Source organism: Triturus cristatus, chromosome 4_2 (genome assembly GCF_964204655.1).
Source record: "Triturus cristatus chromosome 4_2, aTriCri1.1, whole genome shotgun sequence".
NCBI lineage: Eukaryota > Metazoa > Chordata > Amphibia > Caudata > Salamandridae > Triturus > Triturus cristatus.
This window is the reverse complement of record NC_140586.1, coordinates 413,056,717-413,070,914: the sequence shown is the minus strand read 5'-3', so window position 1 is coordinate 413,070,914 and position 14,198 is coordinate 413,056,717. Positions and strand designations below refer to the sequence as shown.

General features: G+C 46.9%; 1 protein-coding gene across 7 annotated transcripts in view; it reads left to right on the top strand.

Annotated features, from left to right (window-relative positions):
• FRRS1 (ferric chelate reductase 1) overlaps nt 1–14,198 on the top strand; it is a 216,090-nt gene that overhangs the window by 42,642 nt on the left and 159,250 nt on the right. The window contains exon 1 of one of the 7 annotated variants that reach the window (XM_085601866.1): nt 7,857–7,924. The exons of the other annotated variants lie outside the window; for them this stretch is intronic. The gene's annotated coding sequence lies outside the window, so the exon portion shown is untranslated. Of the gene's footprint in view, nt 1–7,856; nt 7,925–14,198 lie in introns of those variants that run through there. 7 annotated transcript variants of the gene reach the window in all.

Here is a 14,198-nt window from a genome sequence, read left to right as displayed (position 1 = left end):
ATCCCTCAAGACCTATATTGCTTTAATTATCGTGGATTCACAATAGAAGAACACAACAACCTATTACATGTATTGTTTTTTATCTTTTTATTTAATTTCTTTTGTTCATTATTTTACGTACAGATAAAATTAATCTCTTATTTTCAAGAAAACATATAAACATTCATTACTATTTTCATATATACAAAGCTATCCAAATTGTACCAAAAAATATAGCAGGCTTTTTATATGATAGTACCTTTAGAATGCAAAGTTGGTATAGGATGCAATTGAATATTATTTTATACCAGCCTACAGTTATTGGCATAGCTTCAAAAAAGAAAAAGTCCCCACACCATTTACACCTCTCCACACTCCTCATTCATATCACTGACATACATAGCACACACCCTACCCACCCCAGAATCCGACAACATGCACAGAAAGACCAAAAACAGGGGTGAGCTGCTCAGCCCTCTGTTGCTGTGCTGTGCGCTGGGGTGTGTCATACACACTGGTCGACGCGCGTTTCGATGGCTTATTCTCCTTTACTTGCCATCTTCTTCAAGACCTGTTACTAGTCAATTAGGTAACGGGCATGGATGGGGGAATGAGATTTCTGCAAAGAGAATACAGAGTATTATTTTTATAAATTTTACATAAATGATTATGTTGTTGTTTTCAACCCACGAGAGAATTCTTAAATTTTCTCCAAAAGATTGACTCTAGAATAAACATGCTGTCAGAGTTGCAAATATGCCACTAGAAGAGGGTGCTCTAGTTATATAGGAAAAAGCCTCCCCGTGAAGAAAGGTCAAGAACTAAGTGAAAAAATCAAACTAAAAGGAGGTAAAAGCACTACAGGTCAAAGTACTGGGATCAGATTCCTGTATGGGCCAGAAAACGCTTTACTTGTCCATACAGGTTATTTGTTAAAAAGGTTTTCTGCGATGTCTACTCATGATCACTTTATCCCAGAACAAACTGAAGTGGGCACAGAAACCCATCTTAGCTGTCTACCCAATAAACACAGATACATTACTTTACAAACCTTTATGCTGTTTTAGCCTTATTTCGGATAATTTTTTGGATCCAGAAATTGAGCGAGTCGTTTTTCACGATAGATGTACTTAGATTATTGTCTAGATTTCAAGATTGTGCCTAGCTTCTACACATTTTTGCACCGATTTTGATAAAAGGTGCATTCTAAGAAAAAGGCATTAGAAACACTAGGCCACCTTATTGGTTGTACAATTTGATCAATAAATGTTAATAAACTTGTTCGTAAGCAATTAATTAATGCACTTGTTTATATGTATTAGTATTACTTTGTGTGTATATTGTCTTCATCTTACATTTTAAAGCACGGTACTTCTACTACACTTGTCTCGGTTTCTTGTGTCACTGTGTCTATAACGTGTGCAAAGAGTACTTTCAGTTTTTTGTGTCTTAAATCAGTAAATGCGTCGTATATTATATGATTTTCGAAATCTAGCGTCATCATAAGCAAAAATTATTGCCATGTATTCCAACTCCAGGACTGCACTGACATGCTAAACCATTTTTATTCACTCCCATTTCAAGTTATGCGTTCCAACAAAGGGAATGTAATATCGTGGGTGACTAGGCCCAAAGTATGAATGACCACGCAGATACACAGGTGTGGTGTTAGTGGTTAGCCATGAACTAACACCACGCCCAGAGCCCTGAGCTTTTTATTATCATCCTCACGTGGTCTCGACCTCCGTTGAGCCCACCTACAAAGTCTTATTCTCGGGGGTGTTTGCTGGCAACTCTTCCCCTATCGTAGCGAGAGGCGTGGGCTGCCCCACAGTCTCTCGCGATACTACATTCCTCCTCAACCAGGAGACAAAATGAAATAATCATAAACATGCACATCCAGTCCTGACCGTTGGCTACCGGTCGAGTTATAACAAACTGAAACAGTCTTACTTGGAAGTTGTCGGCAACTGCTCACCCTGGCTGCGACCCGACATCCGATCGCCGACTAGCCACTGGTTACGTAGTCTTTGTACCTCTGGGAGAGCTTGGGGCAGGGCCGGAGGTGATACCGGCTTTGACTGCCCCTCAGCTGCGAGTCTGGAGGCTGGTCAGCTGGATCGTGGATGGAAGTCCCACTCTGCTCTCTTTCCGACTCCCGGGCTGCTGGCGGTGAAGACGGCAGGTTGGTGGAGCAACCGGTGGGGCTTGGCTGCCCCTGTTCAGTCCTTCTGTTCCTCGGGCTTGCAGGCCTCCTTTGGGGTGTCTCGTCCTGCTCGGGGGGTATCCGCTGGGTCGCATTCTTCTGCGGGAGGGACCTTTTTAAAGAATGACACATTGCGGGTAACTGTCTCGGAACCCCTCAGAGCGGTCAACATGGTACCCTTGATGGCAACGGTAGTCCATGGATGTCGTTCGAACGGTGTCCGGAACTTTCCTCCGGGATGTCGAACTTTTACAAGTACCTGGTCGCCCACGGCGATGGGGCTCTCTATGGCGCGTCTCCTCTGAGATGCAGCTTCGTTGGTTTTTGTTTGCCAGAGGTCTGATGGGTTCGGAGGAGTCATGGTTCTTTCCCATGTAGAGTGATGGGGAATGGTGTCAGTGACTTTTCGGCCAAAGCACAGGCGGCTCAGGGATATACCTGTGCTACAGTGGGGAGTGAGCCGGTATTCCCGGAGAAACTGATACACAGCCTGCTCTAGGTTGAGTCCCTCGGACAACGCGATCTGTACGGTTTTGTTCAAAGTTCGAATCAGGCGCTCTACTTCGCCGTTGGCCTGGGGCCACCTAGGCGTAATTTTGTGGTGCTTTATCCGATGGGACTCTAGGTACTCAACGATTTCCATGCTGGTGAACGGTGGCCCGTTGTCGGTCCGGAGTTCTCCAAACAGTCCGTGAGTGGCTATCACCTATTCGAGTTTAGGGATGACTTCTGCTGCGGACGTGGAGGAAACTAACTCTACCTCTGGGTACCTAGAGAAGTCGTCAACCACTATCAGCATGTGTCGCACTCCTGAAAGACTGCCGAAATCCGCGCTGACTCTGTCCCATGGGCTGCTGGGGCTTGCTTCGGTGACCACCGGTGCTGGTCTGCTTGGGAGGCTCGTGGCGAGGCATGCGGGACAGTGTTGTATGAGTGACTCAATTTGGTGGTCTAGGCCGGGAAACCACACTTTGCTCCGAAGCCAGTTCTTGGACTTGACAATCCCTTGATGCGCTCCATGGGCAAGGAGTGCCGCTTGTCTGGTGAGGCTCGCAGGTAGGACTAAGCGCGGGCCACGCAGGAGACATCCTTCTGCAGACACCGACAACTCGTGACAGACTTGGTGTAGCGATCTTAGCGTGGCTTGAGCTGTTGCTGTATGCATGGGCGACGGGTTTTGGAGATGCTGCCAGTCTCCGGAGCCGACTGCTTTTATCGCCATTTGGAGGCAGTCGTCGTCCGGGGTGGCGGTTATGACTTCGTGCAGTGACATCGGGAGGGGTCGGGACCGCTCAACAACCATCCGTACATAGTCTTCTGTGGCAGCTGCTTCCTCGGCCTCGGGAGGGGTGACTGGCCGGGCATGCCACGACAGAAAATCGGCAGGGCTCCGTGTGCCGGGTTGGTATTCTACCTTCAGCTGGAACTCCTGTAGTTGCAGTATCCACTTCTCAATCCGTGGAGGGGGCCGGGACGATGAGCCTTGGAATAGCGGAATTAGTGGCTTGTGATCAGTGATGACTGTGAACGGGTGGCGGCATTCCCATAGAATGGCTATGGCCTCTCTTTCAATTTGTGAGTAGCACTGTTCAGTAGGCGTTGGAGTTCTACTCGCATAGGCCACTGGCACCCAGTCACCGCAACTCTGGCGTTGAGCTAAGACGGCACCAAGACCGGTGGGGCTGGCGTCTACGACCAGTTGGGAGTCATGGCACGGGTCAAAGTACACAAGGGTTGTGTCAGCGGACAACGTGGCCTTGGTCTGCTGGAATGCTTGCTCCTGTGCCAGGCCCCAGGTCCAGTGGGCGGTGGTCTTTGTGAGCTCTCGCAGGGGGCCTGTCAGATCCGACAGGTTCTTGATGAACCGGCCACAATACGTGACCATGCCCAGACTCCGGTTACCGATGTGGGGGCTGGCGCTTCTTGAACGTCTCTTACTTTGGCGGGATCAGGCCCGATGCCTCTGTCTGAAAACTGATATCCAAAGAAACTTATGTCTCGGCGTAGGAATTCGCATTTCTCCCTGTGGAGTGTTAGGCCGCAGCCTCTCAGGCGTGTGAACACTGCGTTGAGGCGGGTGATGTGTTCCTTAGTGAAGGGGCGTGGACCAGGATGTCATCGCTTACATTGAGCACCCCTTCTAGCCCCTGCAGGGCAGTTTTGATGATATTTTGGAACACTTCGGCTGCGCTGGAGATCCCGAAGTTAAGGCGTTTGTAGCGCCACAAGCTGGCGTGGGTGGTGAAGGTCGTGATTGGACGCGAGTATGGGTGGAGCGAGACTTTATGATATCCCGACCGGAGGTCCATCTTCGAGAACCACTTTGACCCTGCAAGCTCGCCTCTGATGTCATCAACCGTGGGCTTCCGGTGGCGTTCCCGTTTTGATGGCGAGATTCGGGATTCGCATGTCAATGCATATGCGGACAGCGTCCGGCTGCTTCGGTTTCTTCGCAACCACGATGGGGGACACCCACAGGGTGGGACCTCTCACCCATTCAATGATTCCGGCCGCTTCCAGCAAGCGGAGCTCTGATTCCACTTTCGGTCGGAGGTGAAAGACAATCCTCCTGTGTCTGAGAGCCACCAGAGCTACCGACTTGTTGATGTGTAGACGAACTGCTGGGCCCTTGAGGCACCCGATCCCGTCAAAGAGGGGTGCAAACTCTGATATCAACCGGTCCAGATCATGTGCCTGTACTGCAAAAGCAAAGTGGATGAGGCGCAGTTCTTGGGCTGTGCGACAGCCGAGTAGAAATCCTGACCCTTCTCTGGAAACGTAGACCTTGGCCGACTGACGGATGTCGTTGTGCGCAATTTCCGCTTGGAATACTCCGCACATTCGGAGTGGGGTGTGGGTCCCAAACGCATACACTTGGACGTTGGTGTTGCGGAGCGCAGGCGGGTTGGGCAGCAGTTTGTAGGCACAGATGGCCATGAGGTTGATTGTGGCGCCAGTGTCGATGAGCGTTGTTTCTGGGTGCCCTTGCACGTTAACCGTGCACATGGGTGCAGCTTGCGGTGATGCCGAGAGGGCATGCAGCATGTGTACCACATGCACAGTGGCGGCTTCATCATCGTCCATGTCTTCGCTCGAGGAATCCCCAGGGACAGGCTCCAGCACGTGCACTGGTGGAGCTGGGCCTTGCGACCGCCGTAAGGGCCTTGAGCGACAGACCTTGGAGAAGTGATTGACTTTTCCACATGCACTGCATGTTTTCCCCTGAGCTGGGCACGCGCCGTCGTGTGGGAACGGGCCCCTGCACCATCCGCAGAGGCGGATTTTAGGATTCTGTCCGGATCCTTGGGCCGAGGGTTTTCTGGGTCTCTGCCGTGGGCCTCGTGGATTGGGCTGAATAGCACAGACCGGTTCCTCTTTGATCGCTGCCGGAACTTTCAGTTCCATATGGGCCGCCCTGGCCTTGGACAGTTTTTTGGAGCGTCCTAGGGTCAGTATGTCCTTCATCGCCATGTTGTGCTCTTCAAGGACGCGTTAGCGCAGTTTTGAGGAAGCGCACCCTTGGATGAATTGTGCCCGCACCTCATCGTCCTCATCAGGCAGGGTGCACGTGCTTGCTAACTCCTTGAGTCGAGTGTAGAATACGTCGACTGATTCTTCTGGGAGCTGTTTCGCTTGGCGGAGATGGAACCGTTCGTAGTCTAGGTGAGCATATGGCTCGAAGTGCGCAGCGATGGCATCCCACAACGTGGCTTAGGTCTTCGGGGGTCCGGCTTCATGGGCAGTCTTCGCGATTTTATGAATGTCCGCGCCGCCCAGGTGAAGGAGCATGGACCGCTGTTGTCGCTCTTTAATCTCCGCAGCTACAAAAACGTCTCCAGCCGTTCCACCCACACATTCCATCGCGCAGCTTGGGAAGGCGGCGGACCTGTTATGGCGAAGGGCTCCAGGGGCGGGACGGTGGTCCTGGTGGCACCGCTGTGGACGACTCCTAGGGCGCAGGAAGGCTATACAGCGCGTCTGTGGGGCACCAGAGCGTCGACGGCAGGAGGAAAACTATAGAGGTGCAAGGCGGCGGTGTCTCCACTGGTGGCTGACCAGCAGGAGGTGGCGGCTGGGGCCTTGATGGGGCATGCGCACCACAGGCGGCTGGGACCGTCCCACAGCCGAGGGTCGTGTGCTAGAGGCGTTCAGCAGTTCCTGTGCCAGAGAGGGGATGGGACCCAGAGGTGAGGCAGCGTGGCACCGTGTGGCACGGTTGGGCAGTTGCACTTTGAGGGGTGGGCTCCCTTGAAGTGTTTGGCAGCCACTCCTGTGGACGATTGGTGGTGGCCGGTGGTCAGAGATGCAGGGAAGAATGCTCTTCACAGGCACTTGCAGCGCGCGACTCCCGGGCAGGGTCACCCACAGGTTACGCCGGGATAAGGCCGTATTGGGTGCGGTGACGTCAGACGGCTAGAGGGGCAGCAGAGAGCATGCGAGCACTCACCGCGTCCATGACGTCTCGCGGGGCAACGGCATACGCGCTCCAGCCCTTCTGCCTACAATTCGCTGCAGGCGATCCTCAACGGTCTAGCAGGGACGCTGCGAGGCTTCAGCGACGGGCGGGGACCCAGGCAACGCTCGCACCGAGCGAGGCACACCAGCGGGAGGGCCTGCACGGTGGCAGGTTGGTGCGCGACAGTGGCAGGCAGGCAGCACGGCGGGTCAGAAGTAGGACAGCAACTTGCTGACACCACCTCGTCGCCAGTGTAATATCGTGGGTGACTAGGCCACAGTATGAATGACCACGCAGATACACAGGTGTGGCGTTAGTGGTTAGCCATGAACTAACACCACGCCCAGAGCCCTGGGCTTTTTATTATCATCCTCACGTGGTCTCGACCTCCGTCGAGCCCACCTACAAAGTCTTATTCTCGGTGGGTGTTTGCTGGCAACTCTTCCCCTATCGTAGCGAGAGGCGTGGGCTGCCCCACCGTCTCTCGCGATACTACAGGGAACATGACAAAATGATCCCCACCTTGCGTATGCTTAAGGTAAAGGGGTGGATATGGCTACTAACCTGGGTGAAATATTGTCAACACGCCTTCATGGAGCAGATGCTTGATGTTAGCATTCAGTCTATAGTAACATGTTTCCAAAACGGTTTTAGAAATCCTAATACTCAATCTCACACAATCCACGGTAGTGAGCCGATTTAATTAACTTTGTTACGGATCAAAAGATGAAGAAACCTTTACATTTCTTCCTATTTAATGACACACTTGATGTTTAAAAAACGTTCAGAAAAGACTTCAAATTAACAGAATGCAAGCCTATTGCTCTAGTAATGTTCTCTGCGTTTAGTACTCTGAAAAAGATAAGAGTGAGGCAATTCAAAGATGGCGCTCTATTTACCAATGCAAACCCAGACACCGGCGGCATGATAGTCCTTTCTTCATGGTTGCATGCAGGTACCGTGAGGCTAGAGTGTGAGCCTACAAACTGCAAAAAACAGAGGCGAGGATACTGGTGAACGACCCTAAAAAAAATGAAAATATGTTCGGTAGATGTAATTCCAGAAAGCACGAAGTTCACTATTTTAAATGCTAAAATATTACATCTGCATGCATGATAACAAAACAAAAAACCCTAGTTTTGCCGCCCACATCTTGTTCTCTTTTTGTTGTCCTCTGTCTATCTCCATTGCGCCTCTTGTTGCTGCGTCCTTTTTCCCCGGCGTCCCTCCTTTTGGTGGACGCGACTTACACTTTGTTCGGCTCTTCCCCCCTCCCCTACACGGTATGTCACACTCCACTCCAGTGCTTGCTGAGAGTTTTGGAGCGATGGTTTTGTAGCTCCATTTAGGCATCTTTTGGAGTTTTGAGTTGACACCGAACAGAAGACGATCTGCAGCGACAGGTGCAGACGCTCTCTTGGCTGTCCCCCACCGCAGACCGTGCGAACAGGACAGTATTTCTGGTCGTCTCATGTCGATCAGAATGAAACCCCAGTGAATCATTTGTTCGCATTTCGGTCCCCTAATTTTGTTTTCCTCAAGAATGTGTGATTGCAGTGCACGTTGGATATAATCGCGCATAACTTGGAACATTTCTACTATAAGGAACGTGCTGCTTCCAATAAACACCGCACAATCGTGTTAGTTTGTCTGACTATAATTGCTTGTTTTAGAAATAAATTAAGGGGACCATATTGGGAGTGTTCCATGTGACAAAGTCGCTAGGTGTAAACCTATAGGAAAGCCCACTAAAAAAAAAAATTTGCTTATCCCTAGGGTTCCTTATTTTCGAAACACAACTTGGTGCTAAACAATGACACCGTGATTTCCATTGTACTTTTACAAATGTACCCATAACTTGTTGATATTTTAAGCTAGTTTGCTCTTTTATTTTTTTTGTTGCATATTTATATAGCGCAAACTCGACCCGAATGTATTGGAGCGCTTTACATGAGCACCGTATTTACATTACACATTTAGGCACGGGGAGATTAAAGCGATTTGCCCAGAATCACAGGATGTGGATGCGACCTCGAGGCACGAACTCTGGTTTTCAGCGCCAAAGTCGGCAGCGTAGTCGACGGACCACACCTCCCTTAACATCCTTAACATCTTTACACAACCAATTGAAAAGTAAAATACACAGATCTGATTCTGTTCTACAGTGGATGTCCTGCATTATTCCGTATACAATATTTTTGAGAAACATCGGCTCTCAAATTTCAACAGCCATTTAGGAGCTGTAATAATTAGTAAGTAGCCGTCTTTTTTTATATCGTTTTAATATTAATTTTGCCGTTTTTAAGAGCTTTAAATAGCAGGTTGAAAAATGGAGTGTTTACATCGAATTATTTGTTATTTACAGCACTTAAAAATGACAAAAAGGTTATACCAAACACTATATAAAAATGTTATTTATTTAAAAGTATTCCTTCACTCTGCAAATAATAAATATTGCTGTTTCCCAATCTAAATCGCCACCGATTATCACATTTGCGATACGTCTACCGTTTGTCATGTAAGCTAAACAGGCATACACCGTTATGATACATATACTGTCTGAGTCATTTAGTATTGTACACACCTCTGGTGCTTAGTAGCCAGTTTTGCTCTCTAAAATTCCGCATATGGGTATTCCAAAAGCTAATACTCCAATTAAACAGCCTGATAAATTGTGGCACTCTCGAGATCGTCATACGTGCACAGCAGGTACAGGACTTAAGGGCACATCCTTGTATCCATTAATGGTTGGTGTTATCGTGAACTGGTGCTGAATCTGTCTCATGCATTCCTTGTAATGCAAGACTGAAACTGCTGTACAAGTACACATGTATTCCATGTACAGCACTCTTCCTCACGTTGAGCAGGAAAGCAGGGGTTTCCTCAGATAAGGAGTTTAAGGACGAAGGACTACAGGATCTCCCCAATTATACTTCAAGTAGAAGAAGGTTAGGAGTACACTGTCACACACCCCAGCACTCCATTTGGTCAAATGCATCATGGTAAATGGAGTGGATGATCACACTTCAGTAGAAGTGTTTAATTGTTCAACCTTGTTGGTGCAGCCTGTACTGTGTAACTCCAGGCACGTGATTCTGGATCCGTTCCTTCATCAGTAGAGCGCAACAAGTATTTTTGGGGGTGCTGGAAATACTGCCCAGTCCTCTCAGGTCTCTGTACTACTCACTGGGAGCAGGTCCATCAACACAAGCTCGTCCGCTCAGTAGCTCAAGGAAGCCTTTTCAAACAGGAGAGTGGGAGTACAGTGCCTCACATCCCAGCACTCAATTTGCCCGATGCGTCATGGTAAATGCAGTCCATGGTAAGACTTCTGTAGTTGCCTTTAATTTTTCACCCTCTTTGGTACACCCTGTGCTGTGTAACTCTTGACACGTGTTTCGGGGTCCATTCCTTCATCAGTAGAGAGCAACAAGTCATTTTGGGGGTGCTGGAAATGCTGTCCAAAGTCTTCTAAGGTCTCTGTACCACTACTACTGAAGTGTTATCATGCACTACATTTACCATGATGCATTGAGGCAAATTGAGTGCTTGGATGTGAAGCAGTTGCTCTCAACTTCCTTCCACTTATTCAAGTAGCTGACCCTCGCAATGGCCTAATGGTAAGAATGTTCCATCGAGTACACTTCAATTTTACTCTTGTTTTATGACTTGCAGTTTTCCTTTTAAACCCATTGTGAACTAACAAATACTTTCTTATAAATTAAAAACAAATCTTAACATATAGCAACAGGTTTTGTATAGAACTACTTGGGTAAGCAGTTGAGTTTACAAACCTGATGTGATCTCACCAACAAAACTGAATTGTGATAGTGAACTAATGTAAAATTGGCAGTACAAGATGGAAACGAGGCATACGTGAGAATTGTAGTATTGTTCTTCCACATCTGTAGACCTGCTAAAAGGGTTTGTCCTCACCTTTTAGTCCGTGTACACGGATAGGAATTGTGAGCAATGCGTTAATTTTGATGCATGATGATTCGGTGGGGAAAACACAGATTCCACCTGTAGTTCCTCTTTTTCCAGAGGAAAATCTTTTCATGAATTTTTTTCCCCATCCAGAATATATCTCACCCTGGAGTATCTCTATTTGCCAACAGCGGTAAATACCTCCGTGTTTACCTTCCATCTCCTAATCATGGGCTTAGAACTGGGTTCAAATGTTTGACACAGTCCTCTTTTATTGGTTCCCAATGAACGCTGTTTCCACCAGTTAATTTTCTATGCTTCATTGTCAAAAGTACTTGGTCAACAAGCAAAAAAAGAAGGGCAAAATTGGCCCATCAGCCAATTCACTGACGTGCTCTTCTTTTTCGACAGATGAGCACTTTTAATCTGGCTAAAAACCAGATACTAGAGCGCTAATGGCTAAAGTTGGCTGACCAATTTCTCCATACTGTATAGATTGGTGGGCAGCAGCAATATGTGAATGTTAATTTAACAGACCAGTTGATAAAGAGAGCCCTCCCAAAGCCCCCCAGTTTAAGTCAATGTATTCATCTATTTTCATCAAAAATGTTGTATTACAGTATCCCCATCTTACTGAGAAGGTCATTGGGCAGATAACGCCTGTTCTAGAAAAAATGTTTACTTTTCCCCAATGACAGACTCGATTTTCGCAGTAGGTCGCAATTCTAGCAACAAACAAATATGTACTTCTCTGGGGCAAGGAGGGATTAGATGAGAGAATACATATACAATTGATCTGTTGTCTACACAAGCCAGGAGGATGACCTGCATATTTGCTTTATTTCAATTACTTAGTCGGGGGCATTGCTGTTAGCCTTCTGCAAGTAGAATATGCAATTCTCATGTAGAAGGACTAATATTTTAGTGATGCAACCTATAAAGGGAAATTTGCCCTAGTTGTATGTAACTAGTGAAGTGGATATTTGTTAACACTGAACTCCATTCCCCCCTTTATTTGAAATGAGTGCAGTTAATTGCCCTAATTAATTTTCATCCATAAGTGCCTGAAGTAAACACAATTGCCTCGAAGAAAGGTCAGTGAAAATATTTAAGAAACCTGGCACATGGGTACTCTTCAGTGGACTGGGTTCTGGCTTATGTTCCAGCAGAGTGTTTCCTTTCAAAGTCGAAATTACCTGCCTAATAGTGGAATGATGAAGGAATGTTAGAGGAGAACTCTGAACCTACAACGGATATCCAACTTCTAGGACTGGAGGCACTTACATCAGTTTTACTGAATACTTGTTATTGTAACGATTGTATTGATAGTGACGATTAGGATCCAGGGCTCTGGCTGCCTTTCCTGCCATAGGCGAGGACGCTGGACCACTGTCTTCTAAGAGCTTCAGGTGGGACTATAAGGCAGAAATGTGCTCAGTGTGTTTGGAAGAGTTGGAGAGGATGGCCGCACAAGGACGAAATAGTATTTTGACACACATGCTTTCTCGTGTTTATTTTGTATCTCTGGACTGTTCACTTACTTGAGTATTTGCTACAAACGTTCCAGTTTTCTTGGTTTTTGAGACCACATATTCAGATGGATGAAAGCAAATGGGACGGCACAGAATAGGGCTACCAAAATGTTGACTTCTCATATGTTTGAGGACCCCAACATGAAAACCATGGTACGATACAATGAACATTTAGTTTGCTAAAAGGAACAAAAACAGTACAAGTCAGAGCAGTTTTTTTGTTTGTTTTCTATTTAGTAATCCTGAAACTGAAGGGACACCATATGAGATTAATCAGGTGTACTAATACATATATTTATTTTTTGAGGATCTGGCATACCAGAACAACCTAGAATTGGTGGAGTGAAGTACATTAAAAGAAAAATCGTCACTGAAAACCCACTTGGGTTATTGAGAAGTTAGCCTAACGCATGATACCCTGGTTTTGTATGATTTGGAGTGCTATATTAACTAAATCAATTACAAAGCAAATGAGCATTGGCAAAATCATTTAAGTTAGGATTTCATGTGCCATGCCACGTAAACCAAGACATTCACAAATTATGTTTTTATGCCTTAAATGCATACATACTGTTTCTCATGTGTCCTGATGGCTTTGCTAGTGCTGGGAAAATAGCTAAAAATGATTGCTTTCTAGTTGGAATGCATACAAGAGATAAATAATGTGACGTGTGAATGATTCGGTGTAATTTTCAGATGTACTATAGTCCATCATGCATTGCAGTGGAAACACTTCTGTTATCTACTGAACTGTACCTGTTTCATTTAAACTGTGATGTCATCCATAGAGCTTTAGAATGGTACTGTTTGAATCCAAGGGGCTGCTGTGACAGTTCCCTGGAAGCTGTGGAGACGAACGGTCATTAAACATACAGTTCCTACTCCTACCTGTCTGTTGGTAATTACTTCAAATTTGGCGACGAGGATGGGATAGCCGCTCCTCCTGTGCAAGTTGTTGTACCACCCACTGAACCATGGATGAAGTTAGCTGTAGGTTTTGTAGGGTCTTTCAATGCCCTTCCCCACAGACACAAATTTCTCTTGGTGGTAGCTGACTATCATAGCAAATGGTGGGAAGTTCAATTTATGGTTGATCCCAATACTAGAGAGGTAATTTGGTTCTTCCAAAGTTTGTTCGCTAGGGAAGGTTTTTCCAAGGAGATTGTCTCCGATAATGGGGTGCTGTTTACCCCTAATGAAATGTCGGAGTTGTTATCCCAGTGTGGCAAATTGCACCGCAGTGTGGCCCTTTATCATCCCCTGGCCAATGGTTTCATTGAGCGCTTGAATCGCATCCTGATTGAGTGCGTGCAGTGGGCCCTATCTAATGGCCTGTCCATAGCATGTTATGGGCCTATCGCACAACCCCAAATCAAATCATGGGAAAAAGCCCATTTGAATTGTTGCGGGGGAGAATTGCTACCTTCAGTATGTGTCCTGCGTGGATGAGAAAGTGGGGTTTGCGCTCAAGGGTGGGGACATCCAACAGCTCTCTGTTTGGTTCCCATGATTCTGAGTTGAGCACAAACACAACCACGAGTGATGTTTCCAGTAATCCGATCAAACATTCGTAGGAATCTAAGATTTCTGTTGGTGATTGGGTCAAAATCAACCTACCTACTAAGATGCCAAAGGAATTGTCCAAGTTCAGTTCCCTTGTCAAGGTGGATGCTATTTCACGTTTTGCTGTCAGGATCAATGGGAAGAATTGGTGGAACTGTTCTAGAGTTTACAACATTCTCAAAAATGTGGTCCTCAGATTGAGACTTGAGACTGGTGGTGAGAAGAATAATGATTTGGGCCAGTCTCAAGATCAAGGTCGTTCTCAAGGCCAACCTATTCCTAATTCTCCTTCTCTGCGTATGAGTCTTAGGAGGAGTGTTCCTCCTAAACGTGTGGATCTGAGTTTCTTTCAGTTTTGTATCCTGTTTTCTGTCTTTTATCAACACAGGGTGTACTTTCGCTTGCTATTTCTTCCCACCCTTTCTCTCTCCTTTTCCTGTATTTACCCATTTTACCTTTACACTTTTATCTGCCTTGATTTTCTTCCCAGCCTGTTCTAATTACATCTTCTACTTCTTATGAAAGAAGGGAAATG